General features: G+C 44.4%; 1 protein-coding gene and 1 long non-coding RNA gene across 3 annotated transcripts in view; both read right to left on the bottom strand.

Moving 5' to 3' along the window:
• Window positions 1–26,979, bottom strand: part of CDH18 (cadherin 18) — a 200,383-nt gene that overhangs the window by 131,604 nt on the left and 41,800 nt on the right. The window lies entirely within an intron of this gene.
• LOC135184726 (uncharacterized) lies at window positions 8,519–26,081 on the bottom strand. 2 transcript variants are annotated; one of them, XR_010306143.1, is made up of 4 exons: window positions 26,009–26,081; window positions 13,466–13,742; window positions 9,117–9,237; window positions 8,519–9,029 (listed from the first exon to the last, which is right to left on the bottom strand). It is a non-coding gene; the product is annotated as an uncharacterized LOC135184726 (long non-coding RNA). The 2 variants fall into 2 exon arrangements; XR_010306142.1 differs by having other exon boundaries at window positions 8,519–9,237.

The following is a 26,979-nucleotide window of genomic DNA, read 5'->3' as shown; positions in this document are numbered from 1 at the left end:
CTGGCTAAAAGAATGTAATTTCATTTTAATTAAAGCAGAACATTTAGTTACATTTCCTCTGTTCTGACAAAGAATTAAAGAGATAAATGGCTAGCAGGGGGAAAAATGACAGCGTTTTCTTTGGTGCCCAAATTGTACAGGTAATTGATCACCACCCATCTGTTCACTAAAGGTGTAGGAAAGACATCTTATACAAAGCCTTCCTCCCATAAAAAAGGCTTGCTGAAGTACTTCACTTTTGATCACATACATCCCAAAATGAAAGAAGCTTTTCACAAAGTAGGAGCTGTCAGTTTTTTTCCTACATAAGATTAGCTAAACTATTATTATTTTAATGTTCTGATTTTTTTTCTACCATTAAATCAAAACTTCTGAAGAATGGCTCCATCTAAGGAAATGATCACAACTGCAACTCCATGAATTCGATCTAAGAAGGTACAATTAAATAACAGTGGCGTGGCCACTGAGGTGGTTTGTGTGCTAGAAGATTGGATATGCATGGAGGGGCTATGTTGGCTGGATCTGTTTTGCCTGGAGAAGAGAGAGAAGATGCAGTAGGAATCTAACTACAGTCTGCCAATACCAGAGGGAGAGCAGTCAAAGAGGCAAGAGCCAGGCTCTCCTGGGATGTGCAAGTAGCAAGACAAAAGAGTAGTTAAGAAGGAGCAAGGTTAAGTGCTGAGTCAGTGCTCAGAGATGCTGTATGGCATAGTTCAAAACAGATCTGAAGACTTTCAAAGCTCAGCTGACCAAGGTCTTAACTGATACAGTTGAATTCTTGAGGAGGGCTTGGAATCCAGGATTTTCTTGGAATCTGCAAAACTGAACCGAGCCCCATCCAGCCTGGCCTTAAACTCCTCCAGGGTCAGGGCCTCAACCACCTCCCTGGGAGACCCAACCCAGGCTCTCACCACTCTCATGCTGAACAACTTCCTTCTCACATCCAGCCTGAACCTACCCATCTCCAGCTTCACTCCCTTCCCCCCAGTCCTGTCACTCCCTGAGAGCCTATAAAGTCCCTCCCCAGCTCTTTTGTAGGCCCCATTCACATCCTGGAAGGCCACAATGAGGTCACCTCAGAGCCTCCCCTTTTTGCAGACTGCACAGCCCCAACTCTTTCAGTCTGTCCTCACAGCAGAGCTGCTGCAGCTCTCTGAGCATCCCTGTGGCCCTTCTCTGGACACGCTCCAGAACATCCACATCCTTCTTGCAATGGGGGCTCCAGAACTGGGTGCAGCACTCCAGGTGGAGTCTCAGCAGAGCGGAGTAGAGGGGGAGAATCACCTCCCTGTCCCTGCTGCCCACACTTCTGCTGCTGCAGCCCAGGTTGGTTTTCTGGGCTGCAAGTGCACACTGCTGGCTCACATTGAGCTTCTTGTCCACCAGCACCCCCAAGTCCCTCTCCTCAGGGCTCCTCTCCAGCCACTCACAGCCCAGACTGGATTTGTGCTTGGAATTGCCTTGACCCAGATGCAGGACTTTGCACTTGGTCTTCTTGAACCTCATAAAATTGGCTTGTGCCCACCTCTGCAGCCTGTCAAGGTCCCTCTGGATGAGACTCCTGCCCTCAAGCTTGCCTGCTGTACCACACAGCTTGGTGTCATCAGCAAACTTGCTGAGATGGAAGAAGAGTCCAGAAGCAGAGTCACTGCTTGAGATCAGCTGCCTTCCAAGGCTGCCCAAACTCTTTTCCAAGCCTAGAGTGAGAAACCACTCTGCTGATCTGAGGTGATCCTGGGGGGCACTGTAGGCCTGAGGGTAGCAGGCCACTCAGGAATCAAAATGCTATTGCTGCATTTGTTATATCAGCTACCACAATCTAACCCAGGAGCAGAAACACACAGATGGAAGATGCTAGGAGACAAATAACCTATGTCAGGAGATTATACTTGCAATACTTAGAACAAAAGGATCTTTTACATTAACATTTTCCTTTTAAGGTTTTTTTTTTAATCTTGGCCATAGATCTATCTGGTATGGATAGGCTTTGTCCAAGATTCACTTGTTACCATGTGCAAAATCCACTTGCTAGGTTAGATCATAGAATCACAGAATCATAGAATCAACCAGGTTGGAAGAGACCTCCAAGATCACCCAGTCCAACCTAGCACCCAGCCCTAGACAGTCAACTAGACCATGGCACTAAGTGCCTCATCCAGGCTTTTCTTGAAGACCCCCAGGGACGGTGCCTCCACCACCTCCCTGGGCAGCCCATTCCAGTGCCAATCACTCTCTCTGTGAAAAACTTCTTCCTGATATCCAGCCTAGACCTACCCCAGAACAACTTGAGACTGTGTCCCCTTGTTCTATTGCTGGTTACCTGGGAGAAGAGGCCACCCCCTACCTGGCTACAATGCCCCTTCAGGTAGTTGTAGACAGTAATAAGATCACCTCTGAGCCTCCTCTTCTCCAGGCTGCACACCCCAGCTCCCTCAGCCTCTCCTCATAGGGTTTGTGCTCCAGGCCCCTCAGCAGCTTTGTTGCCCTTCTCTGGACACCTTCCAGCGCCTCAACATCTTTCTTGAATTGTGGGGCCCAGAACTGGACACAGCACTCAAGGTGTGGCCTGACCAGTGCTGAGTACAGGGCAGAATACCCTCCCTTGTCCTACTGGCCACACTGCTCCTGATGCAGGCCAGGATGCCATTGGCTCTCTTGCCCAGCAACACAGCGGTACAGGGAAACACTCATCCTTTGGCAGCTCTGAAGGGTGAGCAAGCACTGGGGATAGCTCTGGGGCAAACATAACAGAAGGCAAAGCCATCTGTTTTTCAGACACACAAAGGTCAGCTTCAAAACTGACAGACAAGTTGGCCTTAAAATGCTGATAGTACTAATATGCACTCATATAAATGCATGAATTTCATCCATTCATATACTACTAAAGACTACAAACAACATAAAAAGCTTTGGTAGAAGTTCAAGAAGAGGTAGGAGAGGGAATCTGAACATTTTTCACAAAAACTCATTTATCTCACTGCACTCTTCTTTCCCATCAAACAAATCCAGAGATAGAATCATAGAGTCAACCAGGTTGGAAGAGATCTCTAACATCATCCAGTCCAACCTAGCACCCAGCCCTGTCCAGTCAACCAGACCATGGCACTAAGTGCCTCATCCAGGCTTTTCTTGAACACCTCCAGGGACAGTGACTCCACCACCTCCCTGGGCAGCCCATTCCAATGCCAATCACTCTGTCAAGAACCTCCTCCTAACATCCAGCCTATCCCTCCCCCGGCACAACTTGAGACTGTGTCCCCTTGTTCTGTTGCTGGCTGTTGGGGGGGAAGAGACCAACTCCCACCTGGCTACAATGTCCCTTCAGGTAGTTGTAGACAGCAATGAGGTCCCCTCTGAGCCTCCTCTTCTTACGCAGCCTTTCTTTAATGTTGTGTTGCTGTGTCTTCTATGTTACATGGCTTATCAAAACAGTATCCCATGTCTTCATGACTGACACCACCTTCTAACTTACCTGAAAGCTTATTTGACCAAACTACTAAAAATGTGTGAGAAAATGTGTTTATTGGCCAAGGGAGGGTATTCTTCCCCTGTACTCAGCACTGGTCAGGTCACACCTTGAGGACTGTGTCCAGTTCTGGGCTCCTCAATTCAAGAAAGATTTTGAGGTGCTGGAAGGTGTCCAGAGAAGGGCAAAAAAGCTGGTGAGGGACCTGGAACACAAACCCTATGAGGAGAGGCTGAGGGAGCTGGGGGTGTGCAGCCTGCAGAAGAGGAGGCTCAGGGCAGACCTCATTGCTGTCTACAACTACCTGAAGGGACGTTGTAGCCAGGTGGGGGTTGGTCTCTTCTCCCAGGCAACCAGCAACAGAAGAAGGGGACACAGTCTCAAGTTGTGCCAGGGGAGGTCTAGGCTGGATGTTAGGAGGAAGTTGTTGCCAGAGAGAGTGATTGTCATTGGAATGGGCTGCCCAGGGAGGTGGTGGAGTCACCATCCCTGGAGGTGTTGAAGAAAAGCCTGGATGAGGCACTTAGTGCCATGGTCTGGTTGACTGGATAGGGCTGGGTGCTAGGTTGGACTGGATGATGTTTGAGGTCTCTTCCAACCTGGTTGATTCTATGATTCTGTGATAATACACCAATATTTAGGACTATTGATGACTTATATCAGTCTAAAGTTATTAAAAAATGCTAACTGAGTTGTAAACTGTACAGTATTTTGTAATGCCACAGAAACATCAATAAATAAGCATCAGTCATGACTGATTAGTTGTAGAAATTGAAATCTCATCAATGCCTCAAAGGGTCCACCATTTTTTGGTGCATACTGGAGCAACCTCTTATGTAGCCCTTAGCTAAGCCCAAAATTTTTATTGAAATAAATTTCTGGCATACATTAAAACACAGAAAATGTTTTGTACAAAATGTTGAAGGTTTCAATAAATTTTAAGCACCAGCCTGTCTTTTCAGCTGGCAAATTTTCTATGAAGAGTAACTTGCTGAAGCAATGTTTTGAGTGAGAAGCTCTAGAGTCAGAATGATCAAAATGCTCTTAATTGACAGTGTTTAAAAGAACAAACCCCATAATGGAATGATTAGCTATTATGCTCCTGGCTTGTCTGATAAATTGAGAAATAACTGCCAATACAGAAGTGAAAAATGAAACACTTTAGTCAGTGTCAAACACCTCATCCTCAAACTCTAAGTCACCCAGCCCCGTGTCTCACAGATGCCAGATAAAAGATCACAGTATCACAGTATCACCAAGGTTGGAAGAGACCTCATAGATCATCAAGCCCAACCCTTTACCACTGAGCTCAAGGTTAGACCATGGCACCAAGTGCCATGTCCAATCCTGCCTTGATGCACAGACCTCAAAATATACCCTTGTGCTCATTCATGTAGAGGCAGTTTGCAGATAAACTCTGAAGTCATTAGATTTCTTTCTTCCGATTAAGAAAGGAGGCAACTACCTGAAGGGAGGTTGTAGCCAGGTGGGGGTTGGCCTCCTCTGCCAGGCAACCAGCAATAGAGCAAGGGGAGACAGTCTCAAGTTGTGCTGGGGGAAGTATAGGCTGGATGTTAGGAGGAAGTTGTTGCCAGAGAGAGTGATTGCCATTGGAATGGGCTGCCCGGGGAGGTGGTGGAGTCATCGTCCCTGGAGGTGTTGAAGAAAAGACTAAATGAGGCACTTAGTGCCATGGTCTAGTCGACTGGATAGGGCTGAGGGATAGGTTGGACTGGATGATGTTGGAGATCTCTTCCAACCTGGTTGATTCTGTGATTCTATGTTTATGTTCCTGTTCTTATACATCTCAGCAAGCCTATGAGTGCAGCAGACATCACCATTGTTTCCTTTTCACAGCCTATCATCTAATTCCTCTCACCAAAATATTCTACCTAGGCTCAAACTAGCACACTTGGTACAGTTTTAATTGTTGTGATCCTAACATAATACTAGTCTTTGGATCCTGCAAAGTTTTGCATGGAGGGCCTAGTTATTCTACAGTGAGCAGCTTGCATGCTGACAGTAGTCAAAATTGTGTCTCTGTGTCCTTGCAGGATCCTTAAAATGTTATTGCTTGGAATAGGACAGTTTAAAGATATTTATGTAGGATAGATTTTTGAGATGTTATAACATACTTCAACTTTTGGAAACATATCATTATCTCTTACTTAATACAAATATCATTTTAATACTTATTAGGAATTGCTTGTGACAAAAAGAGAAGTTTCTGGTAGAATATATGTATTTCCTACAGTGCTAAGAGAATAATTAATACACTGCCTGGCAGCAATATGGAGATCATTTAGTGGTGAACTAGAGACATAATAAAACAGTTTATGTTAAGTGTTTTACAAAAGTCCTGTCAAGTGTTATGCTGAGAAGCCTCATAGCACATTCAACTTTCCATGAACTTCACTGAAGCTGTAGTAGAATCATAGAATCAGTCAGAGTTGGAAGGGACCACAAGGATCATTTAGTTCCAACCCCTCCTGCCAGGAGCAGGGACACTATCTAGGGTCAGGCTGGCCTGAGGCACATCCAGCCTGGCCTTAAACACCTCCAGCCATGGGGGCTCAACCACCTCCCTGGGCAACCCAGTCCAGCCTCTCACCATTCTCATGCTCAACAACTTCTCACCTCCAGTCAGAACCTACCCATCTCCAGCTTCACTCCATTCCCCCCCAGTCCTGTCACACCTCGAGAGCCTAAAAAGTCCCTCCCCATCTTTTTTTGCAAGCCCCCTTCATATACTGGAAGGCCACAAGAAGGTCACCTGGAAGCCTCCTGTCCTGCAGACTGAACAGCCCCAACTCTTTCAGTCTGTGCTCATAGCAGAGCTGCTCCAGCCCTCTGATTGACCCAGTGGCCCTTCTCTGGACATGCTCCAGTACATCCACATCCTTCTTGTAATGGAGGCTCCAGAACTGGATGCAGTGCTCCAAGTGGGGTCTCACCAGAGCAGAGTAGAGGAGGAGAATCACCTCCCTCGAGTAAGCACAAGTTCATCAACTCTCCATAACCAAGATTTAAGTCATCTCCTTTGACCTGCATTGGCATGATTAATTACATAAAGAACTCATTAGTGGGTCTTCTTAAAAACACAGAGATGAGAATTGGGAAGTAAATACTGCTGCTGTTAACAAATTTTCCTACAGTTTCCAGATACCATTTGCCAGTTGGCATTATAGTTGATAGCCATCTAGCAGTTGGATCGTTGCAGAGAGATGGCAATTTGCTATCAGATTAAAGACAGACAAAACAACACTTACATCTCCAGCATCCAATTAGAATGTAAAATACTACTCCTGTGGAGATTTTAGTTTCTGTGTGTGAAAAGTATTACAATGTTCTACATCTTGCAGGAGTAGATAACCATCTGTCAATGTCTCTGTGCAAGGATATATATATCTCCTTATATCCATGTAAATACATATGACTGTCAAATGATGAAAAAGACACCTGGGGACCACACCATGGTAAAAAGCAGATTCCTACCTTCTCTACTTTTCCTTTCTCCCTCTGCAATTTCTGTGTCTTTCAAGTCACTCATGTTGTGAGATTGTCCACGATATACAAAAAAGTGACTGTTGGGGAAACCACAACCTCTCCATCTCTCATTTGATCTCTTCCCTCACCCCCACGTTTTAATTTATTTGTTTGCTTATTCCTATTTAATTTCTAAGGCTGAAACAGAGATCCTGCAATACGTTTGTGTTTTATTCCCTTGAAGAATTATGCCTTTTAATTCCATAGTTTTTCTTGTCCTGATTCTTTTTGAAAGAAATAGTAAAGTCTTATTTTTAAGCTTTGTCTTTCACTGGCTCTTTCAGAGTAGCATCGAACTGCATATGCCAATACCATTAGAATTTCACAGTATCACAGTATCATCAAGGTTGGAAGAGACCTCACAGATCATCAAGTCCAACCCTTTACCACAGAGCTCAAGGCTAGACCATGGCACCAAGTGCCACGTCCAGTCCTGCCTTGAACAGCTCCAGGGACGGCGACTCCACCACCTCCCTGGGCAGCCCATTCCAGTGTCCAATGACTCTCTCAGTGAAGAACTTTCTCCTCACCTCAAGCCTAAATTTCATCTGTACTTTTCAGTTTTGATGCTTTTAATATGTATAAAATAGAGACAGGTTCAGAGTCTTCAATTACTGTTTTTGTTCATACTGCAATTCCTTTGTCTATTTGCACTGATACTTAAAAATCTTAGAATCAACCAGTTTGGGAGAGACCTCCAAAATCATCCAGTCCAACCTATCACCTACCCCTATCCAATCAACTAGACCATGGCACCAAGTGCCCCATCCAGTCTTTTCTTGAACACCTCCATGATTTGATTTTTTTTTTTCCTGTATTTTTAATTCTTTCTTTCTGGCATTTCTCCCCCTTTGTTCTTAGCATGGAAAATACAAATTTCAAAATATTTATTATAGAATCAACCAGGTTGGAAGAGACCTCCAAGATCATCCAGTCCAACCTACACCCAGCCCTATCCAGTCAACCAGACCTTGGCACTAAGTGCCTCATCCAGGCAGCAATGAACAGGAGTACAAAAGCAATCAGAAAAGACTTCAGGGCCCTGGGGAGATTACTTGAAGGTTCAGGAGCACAAGTGGTGATCTCTTCAATGCCTCCAGTGACAGCAAGCAATATTGAAGGGAAAAGGAAAATCCATGCAATTAATGCATGGCTTATAGGATGGTTTCATCAGCAGAATTTTGGGGGTTTTGACCACGGGGAAGTGTTCTTGGCACCAGATCTACTGGCAACAGATGGAGTTCATCTGTCCTGTAAGGGAACAAGAATCCTTGCACATGAGTTTACTGGGCTCATCAACAAGGCTTTAAATGAGTTTAAAACGGGGACAGGGATGTAACTGGCCTTGCTGAGAACCCTGGGAGAAGTAGTCCATCACTTGTGGAGCAGTGTGTTGGTATCTTAACCAGAAGGACTTCCCCTCTTCAAGGTTTAAAAGGATGTGCTCAACTCCCTCCCTGAAATGTTTACACACCAATGCACACAACATGGGCAATAAACAGGAGCTGGAGGCCATTGTACTACAGGGTAACTATGATATAGCAGCCATCACAGAAACCTGATGGGATGACTCCCACATCTGGAGTGCTGCAATCAAAAGGTACCAACTCTTCAGAAGAGAGAGTGGGCAGGCACTGGAATGACCTGCCCAGGGGATGTGTTTAAGGGTCGTTTGGATGTGGTGTTTATGGATATGGTTTAAGGTAAATCTTGCAGAGTAGGGTTAGAGGTTGGACTTGGTGATCCTGAAGGTCTTTTCCAACGTGGATGTTTCTGTGGTTTCTGTGATGCAGTGCTGGATCTGTTGGCAGGAAATGGAATACATGTGTCTCAAAGGGGAAAAAAGATCCTTGTGCATGTGTTGGCAGGGCTTATTGAAAGGGCTGGATGAAGTCCATCTGAGGTTACTGAGGGAACTGGCAGAGGAGCTTGCCAGACCACTCTCTATCATTTATCAGCAGTCCTGGTTAACTGTGGAGGTTCTGGATGACTGGAGGCTTGCCAATGTGATGCCCATCTACAAAAAAGGCCAGAAGGAGGAGTCAGTGAAGTACAGGACTGTCAGCCTGAGCTTGGTATTGGGAAAGATTATGGAGCAATTCACCTTGAGTGTGCTCACATGGCAAGTACAGCACAGCCAGGGGACCAGGCCCAGCCAACACTGGTTCATGAAGGGCAAATCCTGTTTGACCAATCTGATCTGTTTCTATGACCAGATGACCCACCTAGTGGATGAGAGAAAGGTTGTGGATATTGGTTATCTGGGCTTTAGTAAAGCATGGCTTAAGTGTACTCTTTGCTGGGTTAAAAATTGGCTGGGTGGTTGAGTCTGGCAAGTTGTGGTAAACAGAGTTAAATCCAGCTGCCCACCAGTCCCGAGTGGTGTCTCCTAGGGCTTAGTGCAGGGGGCAGTGCTGTTTAACATCCCTATCAATAATTTAGATGGGGGATTGAGTGCACCCTCAATGAGATTGCAGATGACACAAAACCAAATGAGAGCATTGATCTGCTTGAGGTTTAATCAATGGCCAGGTTTAATCAATGAACTAAGGTCAATTGTATAACATTTAATAAGGCAAACTGCTGGGTTCCTGTACTTCAGTTGCAACAACCTCATGCAGCGTTCTAGGGTTGGGGCAGAGTGGCTGGATAAGGACATGGCAGGAGAGGACCTGGGTTGACAGACAGCTGAACATGAGCCAACAATGTACCCAGGTGGCCAAGAAGGATCCTAGCCTGCATCAGAAATGGTGTGGCCATCAGGAGGAAGGGAGTGGTTATGCCCCTATACTTGGCACTAGTGAGACCACTCATCAAGTACTGTGTCCACTTTTGGCCACCACAGTATAAGAAAGACGTTGAGATCCTGGATTGGTTACAGAGAAGGACAATGAAGCTGGTGAGGGCTTTGGAGAGTGTCTTATGAAGAGAGGCTGAGGGAACTGGGATTATTTAGCTTGAAGAAGAGAAGGCTAAGAGGATGACTTATTGCTCTCCACAGCTACCTGAAAGGAGGTTGCAGTGAGGCTGTGTTGGTTTCTACTCCCAGGTAGTTAATGACAGGACAAGAGTTAACAGCCTCAAGCTGTGCCATGGGAAGTTTGGAATGGATATTGGGAATAATTTCTTTACTGAAAGAATGGTGAGGCATTGGTACAGACTGCCCAGGGAAATTGGTGGAGTCATCATCCCTGGAGGTGTTCAAAAAACAAACAGATGTGGCAGTTTGGGATGTGGTCTAGTGGTCATGGAGGTGTTGGGTAGAACATTGGACTTGATGATCCTAGAGGTCTTTTCTGTGATTCTATGAAAAACTAAGCAAGACATACCTTGGAAGGTTAAAAAGAAATTGCTTATTCACAAAATTGCCAGTTGCAAACACCCTCTTATTCAAGCCTCTCTTGAGCAATTCACAAAGTGTGAATTTCACAAGTTCTGAAAGGGAATTTGGTTCTTTAGAAAAGCTACCCTGTTTTCTAAGGGGTGGTCAAAAGAGTTGCAACAAGCAAAGAGTGGAGGAACTGCAGAAAATCAAAAGAACACAAAGATTTCAGGCATTAGAGATGACAATGATCATAGAATCAATCAGGTTGGAAGAGACCTCCAAGATTATCCAGTCCAACCTAGCACCCAGCCCTAGCCAGTCCACTAGACCATGGCACTAAGTGCCTCATCCAGTGATATGCAATATTTTTTTATACCTAAGCAATGACCACAGGTGGAAAAGCTGAAACAAGCAAGCTAAAGATAGTAAATACAAGCACCGTAGGAAAAATAAACCAATTATAAGTAGCACAGACAATTGCAAATTGAATTGCATATGCTGAGCATGATACAGCAGCCTCCTACATCTGCATTATCACAACCCAGTAAGAACCAGTAGATGCCATAGTTGATTTGTAGGCCAGTGAGTGGAAAATGAAGGCCATGAAACTGAACTGCTACAAACAGAGCAGAAAAGGGGAATGGTCTGAGTGTACCACGAGCTTGAGATGTTCATGGGAGAGAGAAATGATTACATGGGCTTGGGTGACCCACAGGGGCAAACCATATCCTGGACTGAAGAAAACAGCTGTTTATCACCTCCTCAAGGCTCCTTCTACAAAATGAGCTGAAATAAAATTATCTTCACTTTCTAGCTACAAGTCTGCTTATTAGCATAATACTGACTGTGTAAGAAAGATACATCAGATACACAGAGAGTTTTCCATGCTACTTCAAAGTGCTGGATAAACACTGTTCCATGTCCTATATTCAGTCCAAGATAAGTCAGAGAAAATCCTGGGGAAAACACTTATCCATGTGGAGAAAAAAAAAATGTCTTTCATTGGTTGTGCTTTGGAAACCAATCCTCCCTGAACCCAGCAAATAACTGGCTAGAGCCCTGGAGCTCTGACATGTGATTATGATGTTGTTATTCATTAGGAGTTGGAAGTGTTTTGGTGAGCACATGGAGGCAGAATAGAGTGATCCTGGTTTTACCTGCTCTTTTGGAGCATGACTGGGGTAACTGAGATATTGAGGAATTCTAAAGCTAAAAGGATAAACAGCATTAACCAACCCAAACATCTGCACCACCGAACCTGATAAGCATCATCAGAAAAGGCAAGAACAAACAAACAAGAGGTACAGGAAAAAAACCCAAACCACAACCAACCAAGCAAAAAAAAACCCAACCCACCAAACAAAACACAGTTCTCATTTTGAAACATACTTCATCTTTGTGGTAGTAATATGTTTTGTCTTCCTGATGCTATTTATTGAGCTTCATTAATTACCCTGACAGGTATAAATGTGTATGTTAGCAAAATGCTGGGTTTTGATAACTTTGAGCCAAGCATATTGCTACATTTTTGTCATCAAGCCTAAGAAAAGATGCAGTTTTCAATTATCTTTTTGTCATAGATATGGGACTAAAAATTAATTTTAATTATTCATTGGAAAATATTCCATAATTGATCATATAAAAATCACTATCCAAAATGTTAACACCATTTGCAGGTTCAGATGTTCGGTGGTGATGACTGTTTACACAAGGGGGTATCTACAGGCAAACATAAACATGGTTAAACAATTTAGCAAAGCCAGCAAAATGCAAACATTAAGCTTCTGGAAAGAGATTCTTGCTGTGCAGTATGCTGCTTGCCTTCTAGAGGGACACAAGAGGCTCCTCTGCTAAAGCAGAGAAGGTAGAGAGAGCTTTAATTACAGAGTAAGCAGAGAACTTACTACAAAGAAGCTGTATAGAATATTTACTCACAAATTAGAACCTCCAGATTTCTGGGGCTGCATTATACTCCAGACAGTAGCCAAAACACTTGGAGGGGTGATGTCAGTGATGGGAAGCAGCAAAAGCTTTTAGTTTCCCAGGACTCTCACAGGATGTCTGGGGCTTGCATGGTCTTCTGACCCAGTTTTAGTCTGTTGTCAGGCCTGGTGTCTGTCCAGGGCTTCAGGCTTGTCGTGGAGGTTTGCAAGTGTGCAGGCAGACATGGTGTCTTGCAGTGTGGCAGTAACCTGCTTGCTTTCACAACACAAGCTGCAGTGATGTCTAAGTGAGCTCTCAAGCTAGGAGCAGCTTACTCACTTTCTATAGCTGTAACTGCAGCTTGCTCTGGGGCACTTGGCTCTCCCTCTGCATGGTCTAGGCTGTCATTACCCACCAGCAGGGTTGTTCATGCTAAGACTGGCCAGCAAGGCTGGGTATACCAAGGCAAGTTATAGCAAGGCAAGGCAAGTTGTTCACAACTTCTGGCCTCCTTTTATCAGTTCTCTGAGTCTTAATTGCTCCAATGGGCAACTGAGTTTAAGCAATCAGAATGGCACTTTGCCAGAACCACATTAGGTGAAGCTACAGGCTTGCTTTACCCAAATTTGGGAAAACCTAGGCACAAGCCAAGTGTGTGTACCTTGTTTACCACAAGATGCAAACAGGAGCAAAACAAGACTGAACAAGCCCTGGTCCTTAGACTCAGTGGCTCCAGGTTCTTGGTTTTCTTTCCCATGTCTCTCCCCACTCCAAGGAGAAGGGGGAAAGGGGGAGCATGCCTGGCCTCAAAGTGGGCCTGTTGCAGTCTGCCACCACACAATACCAATTGCATACCTATATGTTAACATCATGCTGGGATAAACTCAACTCTTCAAGTCTCCTTCCAGAAGGCTTACTTTTCTTATCCTGGATAATTCTTTTTCCTTCTTTAAAGCAGCATTGCATTTAGCAGTGGCATTGGGCTTTCTACATGTGCACAGGAGCAAGCTCATTTTTCTTTGTCCCCATTCCTACACATCCAAGGGCTCATTTAGTCTCTTGCTATAGTAGGGTAGTGAAAATTCTCTTTGAGGCAATTTTCTGTGATGATTCATTAGCAGTTTTCTGAGAGAGTATTTTCAGAGAGAAGTCTACCATCATAAGAGGAAAATGGATCATAGAAGAACTCAATTTTGCAGTATTACCTTACTTTCTGTTGAATTGCTCTACTTTCATTAGAGGACAGAGGACCACTCTACAAGCTGTGTCATGCCTTCCTCCTAATTTACTGTATAAAAGAAGTCACCCGAATACTGTACCACATTTTGACATGCAAACTACCAATACAGATTATGGATGAACCTTGATTATTTAGAATTCTGATAAAAATTACAAAGTTGCCATGAGTCTTAGGTAGATTTTTCTTCTTTCCTTGCAGGTAGTCTTAAAGTCACCCTTTTATTGTTTTCTTTTAGTGTCCATCTAGGGAGACAATAATTATATAAAACAAAGTAGTTGGAGCCACAATATTGCTGGTAAAGTAAATAATACAGAGAATTTGAGCATGCTGTATCAATGCACACATGTTTGACATAGTTAGCAGAAAGTCTTGTTTAGGAATACTTAATTCTGTATGAATATAGAATCATAGAATCAACCAGGTTGGAAGAGACCTCCAAAATCATCCAGTCCAACCTAGCACCCAGCCCTAGCCAATCAACTAGACCATGGCACTAAGTGCCTCAGCCAGGCTTTTGTGTTCACACCAATTGCAGCATTTTCTATGCTACACAATAACACATTTCCTGGGATTTGCATTCAGACTAATCTCTACAGATACTAAAGTTTTATCCTGAAGTATTCAGGTGTGTTCAGAAAATGAATGCTATCAGTTAAACATTCCAAGCACTCTTGAGAGCCAGTATCAGATCATTAAAAAAAGCATGTTGAGGCTGTGATACTTCTCCTTTGTGCTGAGTTGAAGCAGACTAGAATGTTTTGGTGAGAAGAACTAGGTTACAGGCTGTGGAAAGAAAACAATGCTGATGTCTACTTCACTCATAGGCTTGCTGAGATGTATAAGAACAAGAAATAAAAACATTAGATAATCACTCTCACTGGGGCTGCTGGCTGAGCTGCATCTCTCTAACCTCACCCTCCATTTTAAGCTAACCCACTTTGCTTCCTAACCCCCTGGCCAAACCTCCATTCTTCCTTGGGACTGGGGTAAGGTAGAGAGGGGTAGGGGGAAGGTGAAGGGACAGTTGAGAGCCCCTCCTGGGGACTCAGGTTTCTGGGAGGGCTGTTGTGTTCCTGTATTACCTTTTACCTTGTATCTTCCCATCTGTAACTGTATATACTGTAAATATCTGCTTGGATATTGTGCTAGCTGTAAATATAAGCTTCATTCATGTTTCCAGAGCTGGCTGAGTCTAGTCTGGGTGATTTCCAAAGTGTGGGGGGAACACCCAAACCATCACAGTTGTTTGATCATTTTGTTGTATTTGTTGTACTCTAGAAAAGTGTACAATGCAATCCCTGAAGCTACAATATTCTGCTTTAGCATGACAATAGCACTGAAATAGGTCTTAAGAATCCCACTGAACTGAAAGAAAGCAGAACTCACTAAGGAATTCAGTTTGCAACCCACACTCTCACAGTGAAACTTTAACTTTTTTTATCTGAGCCATTGCACATATTTCTGTCTGTAACTGTCTATACTGTAAATATCTGCTTGTATATTGTGCCAGCTGTAAATATAAGCTCCATTCCTATTTCCAGAGCTGGCTGAGTCTAGTCTGGGTGATTTCTAAAGTGAGTGTGGGGGTGGGGAACACCCAAACCATCACATCCTTGCACAGAAGATTCTTACAGAATTGTGTCTGCTGCTGCTCTCTTAAGGGAGACTGTAGTGGGGTGCTCCAAACTCCCTTCCCCACTTCCATCAGCCAAGGTTTGAAGGAGAGAAGGCAGAGGTGCAAAACTGCTTTCTCCCACCTCTGCAGGCTTGAACAAGGAATGCAAAAGGCACCTTTTTCCCCACACATGTACTCACTCATGGGAAAACCTGCACTGGAACCTGGGATAAATGAGGTAACATAAATGCACAATTAGCTAATTATCCAATTCATCTAATAATATAATGCTTACCATATCTGCAGAAGTGCAGTGAAATACAGATTTAAAGAAAATAAACACACACAAGAAAAAAACCCAAACAGTATAAAAGAACCTCAATGTGCTGCCTCACTCCCACTCATCCTGCCACAACTGCTGCAGAAGAGCTCATACCCAAACATCCAGAGCTCAGAAGCAGCAGCTGGAACAGGAAGCCCCCCATGTTAGAGCCTGAACTTCAAGCCCCATAATAGTTTGCTCCAACCAGCACTTTAATTTTTTGAAGCTGGCATGGTTGTTGCATGATATGAATAGCAGCAGCAGATCCAGCTCCACCCATGGCACAGTACAATGCACTGAGCTGCAGTCTGCCTTACGGAGAACAAATGTTGGGCTCATTGTGAGCAAATGAAGACAAGCATTTATTACTGGTTTTAACTTCTCTGAGACTAGTCTTGCTGATGCTTGCCTTTGTGAAGGCACCTGCTTTCCTAGAGAGAGCTCACTGCAGAGTCAATATGCTGAGGTCAGCAGCTGGCAAGAGGGAAAGAGAAGTAGTAATTCAGTACAACCCCTGGTCTGTCTTGGAGGGGTACCCAAGAAGGCTGTCACTGTCTTCCCTGCTGAAATCCCAATTTTTTTCTGTTCTTGGTCTTTTCCCACATTATCTATTAGAAAGATAAATGATGTTCTCAGATCACTGATATATTTTCTGCTGTCTCTAAGATGGCAAAAGATTTTCAGCAGTTAGTAATGATGGTGAAAACAGGCATCTGGTATGAACTTAACTCTTAGTGCAAGCTCTAGCTTTACAGGATGTGTAGAGACTCATATGCTGTTCTTTCCAAAGAATAAGAAAATCCATTCATATTCCAAGATAAAACTAGCCAATGTGTGAAAAATGTATGTGAGGGAGAAACTCAAATAGAAGCTTAATATAGAGTGTAAAGCTGACCAGTCTGACTGCTCAGCTCTCCTCAGCGCTTCCAACACAAAGGACTAAAAGATTTAAAGAATCACAGAGCAAGGGAAAGAGGACCAAGAGCTGAGGAAGCTGCCTTCAGGTGCTGCTTCTTTCTTCCTCGGGTGTATATGCAGCCTTGATGCATTCCCTAGCAACATACTTAACTGTGCTCATTAAATAGGACAGAGTTAGCCCTGCAGACTTGGTCTAAGATTCTGTGGAGAGCACTGCTGCTGGCAACATTTGCACAGTCCTGTGGAGTTACATAAATCCCTCTCAGGCAAACTCCCCAGCTTCCCATGCGAAGAAGTGAATCCTGAGGTGAGTATTTTTTAAGACCGAGGCCACTTTAGCTTACTTTAGGAACAAATTCTTTACCATGAGGGTAGTGGAACGTTGGAACAGATTGTCCAGGGAGGTGGTTGAGGTCCCTTTCCTGGAGATATTCAAGGGGAGGCCTGACAAGACTCTAGGCAACCTGAGTACTGTGTCCAGTTCTGGGCTCCTCAATTCAAGAGAGATGTTGAGGTGCTGGAACATGTCCAGAGAAGGGCAACAAAGCTGGTGAGGGGCCTGGAACACAAACCCTGTGAGGAGAGGCTGAGGGAGCTGGGGGTGTGCAGCCTGCAGAAGAGGAGGCTCAGGGCTGACCTCATTGCTGTCTACATCTACCTGAAGGGAGGCTGTAGCCAGGTGGGGTTGGGCTCTTCTCCCAGACAACCAGCAACAGAACAAGGGGACACAGTCTCAAGTTGTGGCAGGGGAGGTCTAGGCTGGATGTTAGGAGGAAGTTGTTGTCAGAGAGAGTGATTGGCATTGGAATGGGCTGCCCAGGGAGGTGGTGGAGTTGCTGTTCCTGGAGGTGTTCAAGCAAAGCCTGGCTGAGGCACTTAGTGCCATGGTCTAGTTGAGTGGCTAGGGCTGAGTGCTAGGTTGGACTGGATGATCTTGGAGGTCTCTTCCAACCTGCTTGATTCTATGATTCTTATTCTCTGCATCCCTTGTCAGGTTCAACTCCAACCTTTCATGACATTTTCTTAAGAGTAGAAAATTCACACTTTTTCATGTCAAAATATGAATGGAATTCAAAGGAATACCAAATTAGCAGTACATATGTACTTAAATTTGGCAGATATCTGAAACTGAAAATCCTGAAGTGTTATGGCAATGACCACATTTAATGTGCTCAAAGGCTTCTGACTTTTCTGCTTAGTTACTGAGAAGAATAATGTAGTAGATAAATATTGTCAATTTATTTAACAAGACCTAGTGAAATACTAAGAATACTTAAAATTATCTTCCTATACCATAGTTTGGCACAGTAATACTTGTAGTTGGGTTTCCATAAATGCTGAACATACAAGCATTGGCTAAGGTCAGAAATGCCTGAAATACGAAAGAAGAATTGCAAATATTCTGAATATTTTAATTATTTTTAAAATATAAATTAAAATCTAGATTAAGACCAAATTCATAGAATCAACCAGGTTGGAAGAGACCTCCAAAATCATCCAGTCCAACCTAGCACCCAGCCCTAGCCACTCGACTAGACCATGGCACTAAGTGCCTCATCCAGGCTTTGCCTGAACACCTTCAGGGACGGTGACTCCACCACCTCTCTGGGCAGCCCATTCCAATGCCAATCACTCTCTCTGCCAACAACTTCCTCCTAACATCCAGCCTAGACCTCCCCCAGCACAACTTGAGACTGTGTCCCCTTGTTCTATTGCTGGTTGCCTAGCATCAGAGACCAACCCCACCTGTCTATAGCCTCCCTTCAGGTAGTTGTAGACAGCAATGAGCTCTGCCCTGAGCCTCCTCTTCTGCAGGCTGCACACTCCCAGCTCTCTCAGCCTCTCCTCACAGGGCTTGTTAAATAATGCAGTCTCCTATCCCACAGGAAATTCCCATGCACTTCAGAAAATACCTTTTGTTCTTAACAAACTCCCCTGAAAAGCAAAGTATAGAAACTTCAATAGTGCATTTATTACCTATATCAGAAGGATTTGGAGAAGATCCTGAGGAACAACTATCATTGGGAAGCTAAACTCTAAATTCTCAGGAATTCTTAGAAGCAAAAGAGTAAATCACCCAGAATTTTAGGTCAGATCTGGTTTTCAATTCCTAATCCATTCAGTTTTGTCAACAGTTAGAGACATTTTTACTTGCCTCGGTTAAACAGTCTTGCATCTACATAGTTATGCCTCATTTTGTCTCAAATAAATAAACCCATTCAACTGTGCAAATATCTTATTTTCAGTTCTGTGATACTATAAAGTATCCTGCACTGTTATCATCTCTGAAAACTAGGGTTTTTTTTCCACAAGTGAAACACTGCCATCTTGTGTGTTGGAGATATTTTCCCCTCACCACAGTAGGAAAATTTGTCATGGCCATGCTGCTTTTAAGGTCCTATGCTGCTCCTTATTTTCTATTTTCTTTGTCTATCCTATAGCAAAGCCTTCTTAACAGTATAACTTAACTTAGTCCAAGAGGAATTTGTATATACCTAGGTTTCTGAGGACCATTTATCAGTAATTCCTATGTAAATCATTCATGTATCAGTTTAATATGCACCAAAAAAAAACCAGTTCACTGAAAGTAAGACTCTAGTTCTGGGCCACTCAATTCAAGAGAGATGTTGAGGTGCTGGAACATGTCCAGAGAAGGGCAACAAAGCTGGTGAGGGGCCTGGAACACAAAGCCTATGAGGAGAGGCTGAGGGAGCTGGGGATGTTTAGCCTGGAGAAGAGGAGGCTCAGGGCAGAGCTCATTGCTGTCTACAACTACCTGAAGGGAGGCTATAGACAGGTGGGGTTGGTCTCTTCTGCCAGACAACCAGCAACAGAACAAGGGGACACAGTCTCAAGTTGTGCTGGGGGAGGTGTAGGCTGGATGTTAGGAGGAAGTTGTTGGCAGAGAGAGTGATTGGCATTGGAATGGGCTGCCCAGGGAGGTGGTGGAGTTGCCATCCATGGAGGGGTTCAAGCAAAGCCTGGCTGAGACACTCAGTGCCATGGTCTAGTTGAGTGGCTAGGGCTGGGTGCTAGGTTGGACTGGATGATTTTGGAGGTCTCTTCCAACCTGGTTGATTCTATGATTTTCTGTATCTGATGTGGGTTAGGAAGTTTCCCCTACCCACCATTGAAGTTTACCAGACTACCTCAGATGGCTTGGAAGTAAGATGAAGCTATATTTACAGCAAAGCCAAACTGACAAGCATATATACACAATACTTACAAGCACTAAGAATTATGTAAGAAGTAGAAATAATAAAGAAATCCAAACTCCCTCCTGGACAAAGAAACTGCCCAGAAGAGGCTCAAAGCTACCCATGTTTTCCTCTCTCTACTTTCCCAGATAGATGAACACAGCAACTAGCAAAGCTTATGTTGTTTCCTATTAGTTGAGATTAGTGGAAAGATATTAGAGCAGAGTTAAGAAGTGAATAGATCCAGTGACACAGACCAGAGTGCAAGAGGTTATTTACATTTTAGCTTTTTACCCCTCTCAGCAAACCAATGAGTGATAAAGACATTGATCATTACTTTCTTCTCACATCCAATGATCTAATTTCACTCATAGAATCAGCCAGGTTGGAAGAGACCTCCAAGATCAGCCAGTCCAACCTAGCACCCAGCCCTATCCACTCAACCAGACCATGGCACTAAGTGCCTCAGCCAGGCTTTGCCTGAACACCTCCAGGGATGGTGACTCCACCACCTCTCTGGGCAGCCCATTCCAACGCAAATCACTCTCATTAAAATATTCCAATTAGCCTCAAGCCAGCACAGTATCTTAGCAATTTGTGCCCTCTCATACACTTTACCTGAAGAGTTGACACAAGCTGAAAAGATGTGATAGTAGTGAAGTAAATGAGGGTATACTAGATAGCAGGATGCATCCTTTATCTTAACTGGAGCAGCAAGTTACTCCTAGAATGACTTTTCAATACAAGTATCTGAATGATGGAGACAAATTTTCTACCTCCTAACTAATTTACTACCTACACACATCCACTGTGTTCTCTGCTAAGGCAGACAGTTCTCTTTCACATGTCTTCTGGGTCTAATCTCCAGTAAAAACAAATGATTAAAAAGAAAGTAAGAAGGGAATGGTGAAATTTTTTTTTCCATGGAAATGTAATTTTTTAGCACCATGTAAGAGCTGGGTTAAGAAAATAGAACCTCCACTACTATGAAAATTATTTCAGCACAGACTGTACTGAGACACACCTCACTGATTAAGTGATATAGTAACATTGAAACCCATTTGATTTGGAGAAAAATATTGCTTGTAACCTCATCTGGCAATAGAGAAGTGGGCCATGTCCTAGGGTTGATTAATAAGATTAATTTTACACTTCTCTATTTGGTTAATTGTTTAGTAATAGTATTACTAATTTATTTTTTCAATATTGTTTATAAATCAAGTCCTAAAATTAATTTGTAATCTGAGATGTAAAGACAAGAAATAAACAGAACAGCTCACATACTTAGTCAGGCACATGCCCAAGGAATCTGTGGATTAATTGCTGTAATCACAGGATCAGAGGATGTTAGGGGTTGGAAGGGACCCAAGGAGATCATCCAGTCCAACCCCCCCCACCAGAGCAGACCAATACTATCTAACAATGAGGAACACATCCAGACAGGCCTTGAAAGTCTTCATAGAAGGAGATTCCACAACTTCTCTGGGGAGCCTGTTCCAGTGCTCTGGGACCCTTACAGTAAAGAAGTTCCCCCTTGTGTTGAGGAGGAACCTCCTGTGCTGCAACTTACACCTATTGCTCCTTGTCCTATCCCAGGGAGCAGTGAGCAGAGCCTGTCCCCTCCCTCCTGGCAGCCTTCAGATACTTATAAACATTTATCAAATCCCCTCTAAGTCTGTATGAAGTTTGAAGCTTATCTCTCTTACCCATTCAAACTTCCATGGCTGGAAGTTCTGAATCATAGAATCAGTCAGGGTTGGAAGGGACCACAAGGATCATCTAGTTCCAACCCCTCCTGCCAGGAGCAGGGACACTACCTAGGGTCAGGCTGGCCTGAGGCACATCCAGCCTGGCCTTAAACACCTCCAGGGATGGGGCCTCAACCACCTCCCTGGGCAACCCATTCCAGCCTCTCACCATTCTCATGCTCAACAACTTCCTCCCCACCTCCAGTCAGAACCTACCCATCTCCAGCTTCACTCCCTTCCCTCCAGTCCTGTCACTCCCTGATAGCCTGAAAAGTCTCTCCCCAGCTTTTTTGTAGCCCCCTTCAGATACTGGAAGGCCACAATGAGGTCACCTCAGAGCCTCCTCTTCTGCAGACTGCACAGCCCCAACTCTTTCAGTCTGTGCTCACAGCAGAGCTGCTGCAACCCTCTGAGCATCCTCCTGGCCCTTCTCTGGACACACTCCAGCATCTCCACATCCCTCCTGCAATGGGGGCTCCAGAACTGGATGCAGTACTGCAGGTGGGGTCTCAGCAGAGCAGAGTAGAGGGGGAGAATCACCTCCATGTCCCTGCTGGCCACACTTCTGCTGCTGCAGCCCAGGATCTGGTTGGCCCTTTGGGCTGCAAGTTCACACTGCTGGCTCGTGTTGAGCTCCTTGTCCAGCAGCACCCCTGTTTTTTTTCTGGGCAGATGTTTTCTTTTTCCTTAATAGCATCCATGACTTGTAGGCAGACAATACTGCTCCAAAAGATGTGGGATCTCAGAACTTACTGATTTTGTGAAGCGTGGGTGGATGTTTTACTTAAACTTGTTTCTGCTTTCTCTATTTGTGTGTCTTGTTCATCTAAGTTGGGGTTAATCTTGTTATTTTTTTTCCATTTTTTTTTAAATCATATCCACTATAAAAAAGGAGAGCTGAGCAAGTCAAGCACAGATGTTCCAAGTGAGTGGCTGTGGAGAGGCAGAGTCAGGGGGACAGGTCAGATTAGGCCAGGCACAATGGTCAATGATGTGTTCTGTATCATTCCTTTTATGTAAATTTTTGTTAGTATTATGGTTATTCCTGGAGGTTTTTTCTTCTCTCTTTGTTTAATAAACTATTTTTGTCTCAACCCACAATCTTTTGTCTTTTCCTCCTGTTTTCCCTCCAAGCCCACCAGGGAGGGGGTGAGCTGTTGTGCAAGGAGCTGCCTAGGGCTGCTGGCAGGATCTAAACCACAACATTGCAGCAAAGTATAACTCAGGAGATATGATTAATTCAAATATGTTATTAAGCTACTAGCTAACATAGAATGCAGACTTGTTTTAAAGATGATCATGAAAGGAGAGACTTAGGGGAAAAAATAATCCTCATGACTAATGGCCCTAACAGGGAATGGATGCAGGCATTCATTTGAAATCTCTGATACACATACTTTATGTCTAGTTTCTGCTTCTTCCCTGTTGGATAAGGTGCCACTAAGCCAATCATTTTGTTCATTACAGCTTCTGTATTATGTTGCATTAGAGCATTCTCATGGTTTAGACCCATCTGGCAACAGGGTCCTACTTTACTCTTCTCTCATGAAACCCCACCTGGAGCACTGCATCCAGTTCTGGAGCCCCCATTGCAAGAAGGGCATGGTTGTGCTGAAGCATGTCCAGAGAAGGGCCACTGGGATGCTCAGAGGGCTGCAGCAGCTCTGCTGTCAGGACAGACTGAAGGAGTTGGGGCTGTTCAGACTGCAAAAGGGGAGGCTCTGAGGTGACCTCATTGTGGCCTTCCAGTATCTGAAGGGGGCCTGCAAGAAGGCTGGGGAGAGACTGTACTCAACACTGGTCAGACCACAGCTAAGAGCTTCTAGACAGAACAAAAAGAAGAAAACCTTTGCTCTTTATTAGTATCATAGAATCAAGCAGGTTGGAAGAGACCTCCAAGATCATCCAGTCCAACCTAGCACCCAGCCCTAGCCAGTTATCTACACCATGGCAATAAGTGCCTCATCCAGGCTTTTCTTGAACACCTCCAGGGACGGTGCCTCCACCACCTCCCTGGGCAGCCCATTCCAATGCCAATCACTCTCTCTGCCAACAACTTCCTCCTAACATCCAGCCTAGACCTGCCCTGACACAACTTGAGACTGTGTCCCCTTGTTCTATTGCTGGTTGTCTGGGAGAAGAGACCAACCCCACCTGGCTACAACCTCTCTTCAGGCAGCTGTGGACAGCAATGAGGTCCCCCCTGAGCCTCCTGGTCTGCAGGCTGCACACCCCCAGCTCCCTCAGCCTCTCCTCATAGGCTTTGTGTTCCAGGCCCTTCATCAGCTTTGTCGCCCTTCTCTGGACACCTTCCAGCACCTGAACATCTTTCTTGAATTGAGTGGTCCAGAACTGGACACAGCACTCAAGGTGTGGCCTGACCAGTGCTGAGTAATTCACCTTTGCCTGAGTGCCCAGTCTATTGCTTGTCAGACTGCAACTAGTTCAATTCCCAGTAAAGGAAGGCTTTATGTACATTCAAGAAGTACTTAAGCTAAAGCAGCTGATTGAATGCCACTGTCCAGACCATTAGCGTGCTAGCAGAGGACTCCCAAATCACCAGTTTAAGAACTGCTACTCAGTTGTTAAAGAACTTTTCCAAGTGCTGCACCAGCACTCAGGGAACCCCAAAACATAAAGAACATGTTCCATACTCAGATAGTTGCTGACATTGTTCATTTACTGCGATGTTTTATATGTGTCTTGTGGAAAGTGCAAGAACTGCACAATGTGAGGGAGAAGTAAAACACCAAGACTTCAGTACTCCTTAAGTACTGTCATTGCAACAGCTGCAGTTACCTGCCATGGGCTTCAATGCTATGGGCATCTGAAGAGACAGAGCAATGCTTAATGTAAGCCAATCAAACCAATCCATTTATTGCATTCCAAACCTGTGTTTTGATACCTTTCATCAGAAGGCTACAAATTGTATTAAACTGCAATTGGTTACATGTGCTTGAGTTAGAAATTACATACTAATTAGCATAGACATTCATCCTGTTCTCTCAGCAACACCTACCTTGTGTCTAAGCAATCTAAGTCAGCAGAGATAGGCAAAAACCACAGGCTCCAGCCTTACATTTGTTTATATTTGTTACACCATTCTCTGAGGTCATTCCAACCATCCATTTAGAGAGAGTGATTGGCATTGGAATGGGCTGCCCAGGGAGGTGGTAGAGTCACCATCCCTGGAGGTGTTCAAGCCTGGATGAGGCATTCAGTGCCATGGTCTAGTTGACTGGCTAGGGCTGGGTGCTAGGTTGGACTGGATGATCTTGGAGGTCTCTTCCAACCTGGCTGATTCTGTTATTCTATTATAACTCAGCACTTACTGAGCTTGTGCACTCTCACCTGTCCATGGCTTATGTTCCACTATTTCAACTTCCAATAGCTGTACCATAATCAGACATTTCTATAGAATCACTACATTTAATATTACTACTCCAAACAGTTACCCATGTTGTTGTGTTGTAAGCCAATTGTGTGACTGCACCTGAGTTGCACAGTATTGCAGTCATGAATTAGCACCTCGGCCAGACCACTACATCATGTGGCAGACTACAAACTGCATGCACAAGAGAAACACAGAATGCATTCAGTGACTGTCCTCTAGCATAGAGGACTCTCTTGGAGTCCATATAAAATCACAGGACAAACACAACTAAGGCAAACATAGTGGCCTTCCAGTATCTGAAGGGGGCCTACAGGAAGGCTGGGGAGGGGCTATTTACAAGGTATTGTAATGACAGGACAAGTAGTAATGGGTTTAAACTTGAAGAGGGGAGATTTAGACTAGATGTTAGGAAGAAGTTCTTTACAGTGAGGGTAGTGAGACACTGGAAAAGGTTGCCCAAGGAGGTTGTGGCTGCTCTCTCCCTGGAGGTGTTCGAGGGTAGGTTGGATGGGGCTTTGAGCAACCTGCTCTAGTGGGAGGCGTCCCTGTGTATGGTAGGGGGTTTGGGACTAGATGATCTTTGAGGTCCCTTCTACCCTAAACCATTCTAGGATTCTAAGTGCAGCTTTTATCTTTCTATATATCATATATTTGTTATTTCATTTGGACCAGCTATTGGTACCTTTATAGTAAATGACAACTCCCCAGAACAACAATATGCTTAGTACATATGAGAGTTGGACTGGGTGATCTTTCAAGGTCACTTCCAGCCTCTGGCATTCTGTGAAAGCAGGAAATGAGTAACTAAAGAGAAGTCCACTATTAGTTCTTACAAGCACCAGGTGATAGAATGAGGAAAAAATAGCCTGAAATTGTGCCAGGGGAGGTTTAGGCTGGACATGAGGAGCAATTTCTTTGCTGCAAGAACGGTCAGACACTGCAACAGGCTACTCAGGGAGGTGGTGAAGTCACCATCCCTGGAGGTGTTCAAACATTGTGTGGCCATGGCACTTTGGGACATGCTTTAATGGCCATGGTGGAGTTGGGTTGAAGGTTGAGCTTGATGATATTGGAGAGCTTTTCCAACCAAAACAATTCTATAGCAACATTCACCCACGAGCTTCCAGTTCTACCAAGTACTTCAGCTCATCATGAGTGGGCAGAAAGAAACAGCTGAACATAGAGGAGCTCAGCCTTAGTAAGGAGGCTCAGCCAGCAACCGTGGATGATGATAGAATGATCATCAATTACCTACCCGGGCCCCCCAGCCTTTGTCCCACTCCCATTCCCCCAGCATACACCATGAGGACTCACCAGTGATGACAGGAGAAGGACCTCTCTGCCCAGTGGGGCACAGCTTGGGGCTTTTGCCTTTCTTGGGGTCCATTAAAAAGGGGAGGGGGCAGGAAAGGCAAAGTGGTGACACCTAAGGTGGGAGGAGACTCCCACAGAGCCCAGGTGCTCTGGGTTTGGGGGGAAAAAGAGGAAAAGGCAGTGTGGGGTGGTCTAGTTGATTGGATAGGGATGGGTGCTAGGTTGGACTGGATGATGTTGGAGGTCTCTTCCAACGTGCTTGATTTTATGATTCTATGATTTAAAGGGTGTAGGAGACATAGAAGATAAATACCTATGAACACTCCAGGGGATTTTCATTAATTCTCACAAAATTCTCCATTTCTTATTCCCAATCCAAATGTACCTCAGAAAGTAAGAGTATCTTCAATCTGAAATACATGAGGATTTTTCCAAACACTCAAGGATTTATGTGGCTTTGGAAGTGTACCTGTGCAGACTTAAGTAGGGGCTGAACTGTGTCAACACTGACCTAAGAGAGCACAACACTTTTAAATAGGGTAGTATTAATTTCATGACCACCTGAATTCCACAATACTTCTCTTTCTAGACATAACCTTGCATACTACTAGAGCATACCATTCCTTTACCTGGTCATTCTAGACAGTCTTCATTGTCTTCAAGCTCTACTATTACAAAGAAGAAACCATAATTAGTTATTTCAGCAGCTATCTTTAACAGCTTTAAATTTCTGAGTGATGTCCTCCCACCCAGCCCTGATGCCACTCACAGAAACTCATTGTTCAGTCTCTAGTTTTGTACAGAATTTGTCCTTATTTCAAGCAGCAGGAGGTCAAGCATCGCTGGAGACTGCACTGCAGTCACCTACAGGCAAATCCTAATTCTGTTGCAACAGCCATTCCTGTTCACAGCAGTTGCTGGCACCAGGCCATGCAGAGACCTTTTCTCTGTGGCTAGCTACTTCCATCTAT

The sequence above is a fragment of the Pogoniulus pusillus genome, chromosome 21 (genome assembly GCF_015220805.1).
Source record: "Pogoniulus pusillus isolate bPogPus1 chromosome 21, bPogPus1.pri, whole genome shotgun sequence".
NCBI lineage: Eukaryota > Metazoa > Chordata > Aves > Piciformes > Lybiidae > Pogoniulus > Pogoniulus pusillus.
The sequence above is the reverse complement of the archived record's forward strand: the minus strand, read 5'-3'. Positions and strand labels throughout refer to the sequence as shown.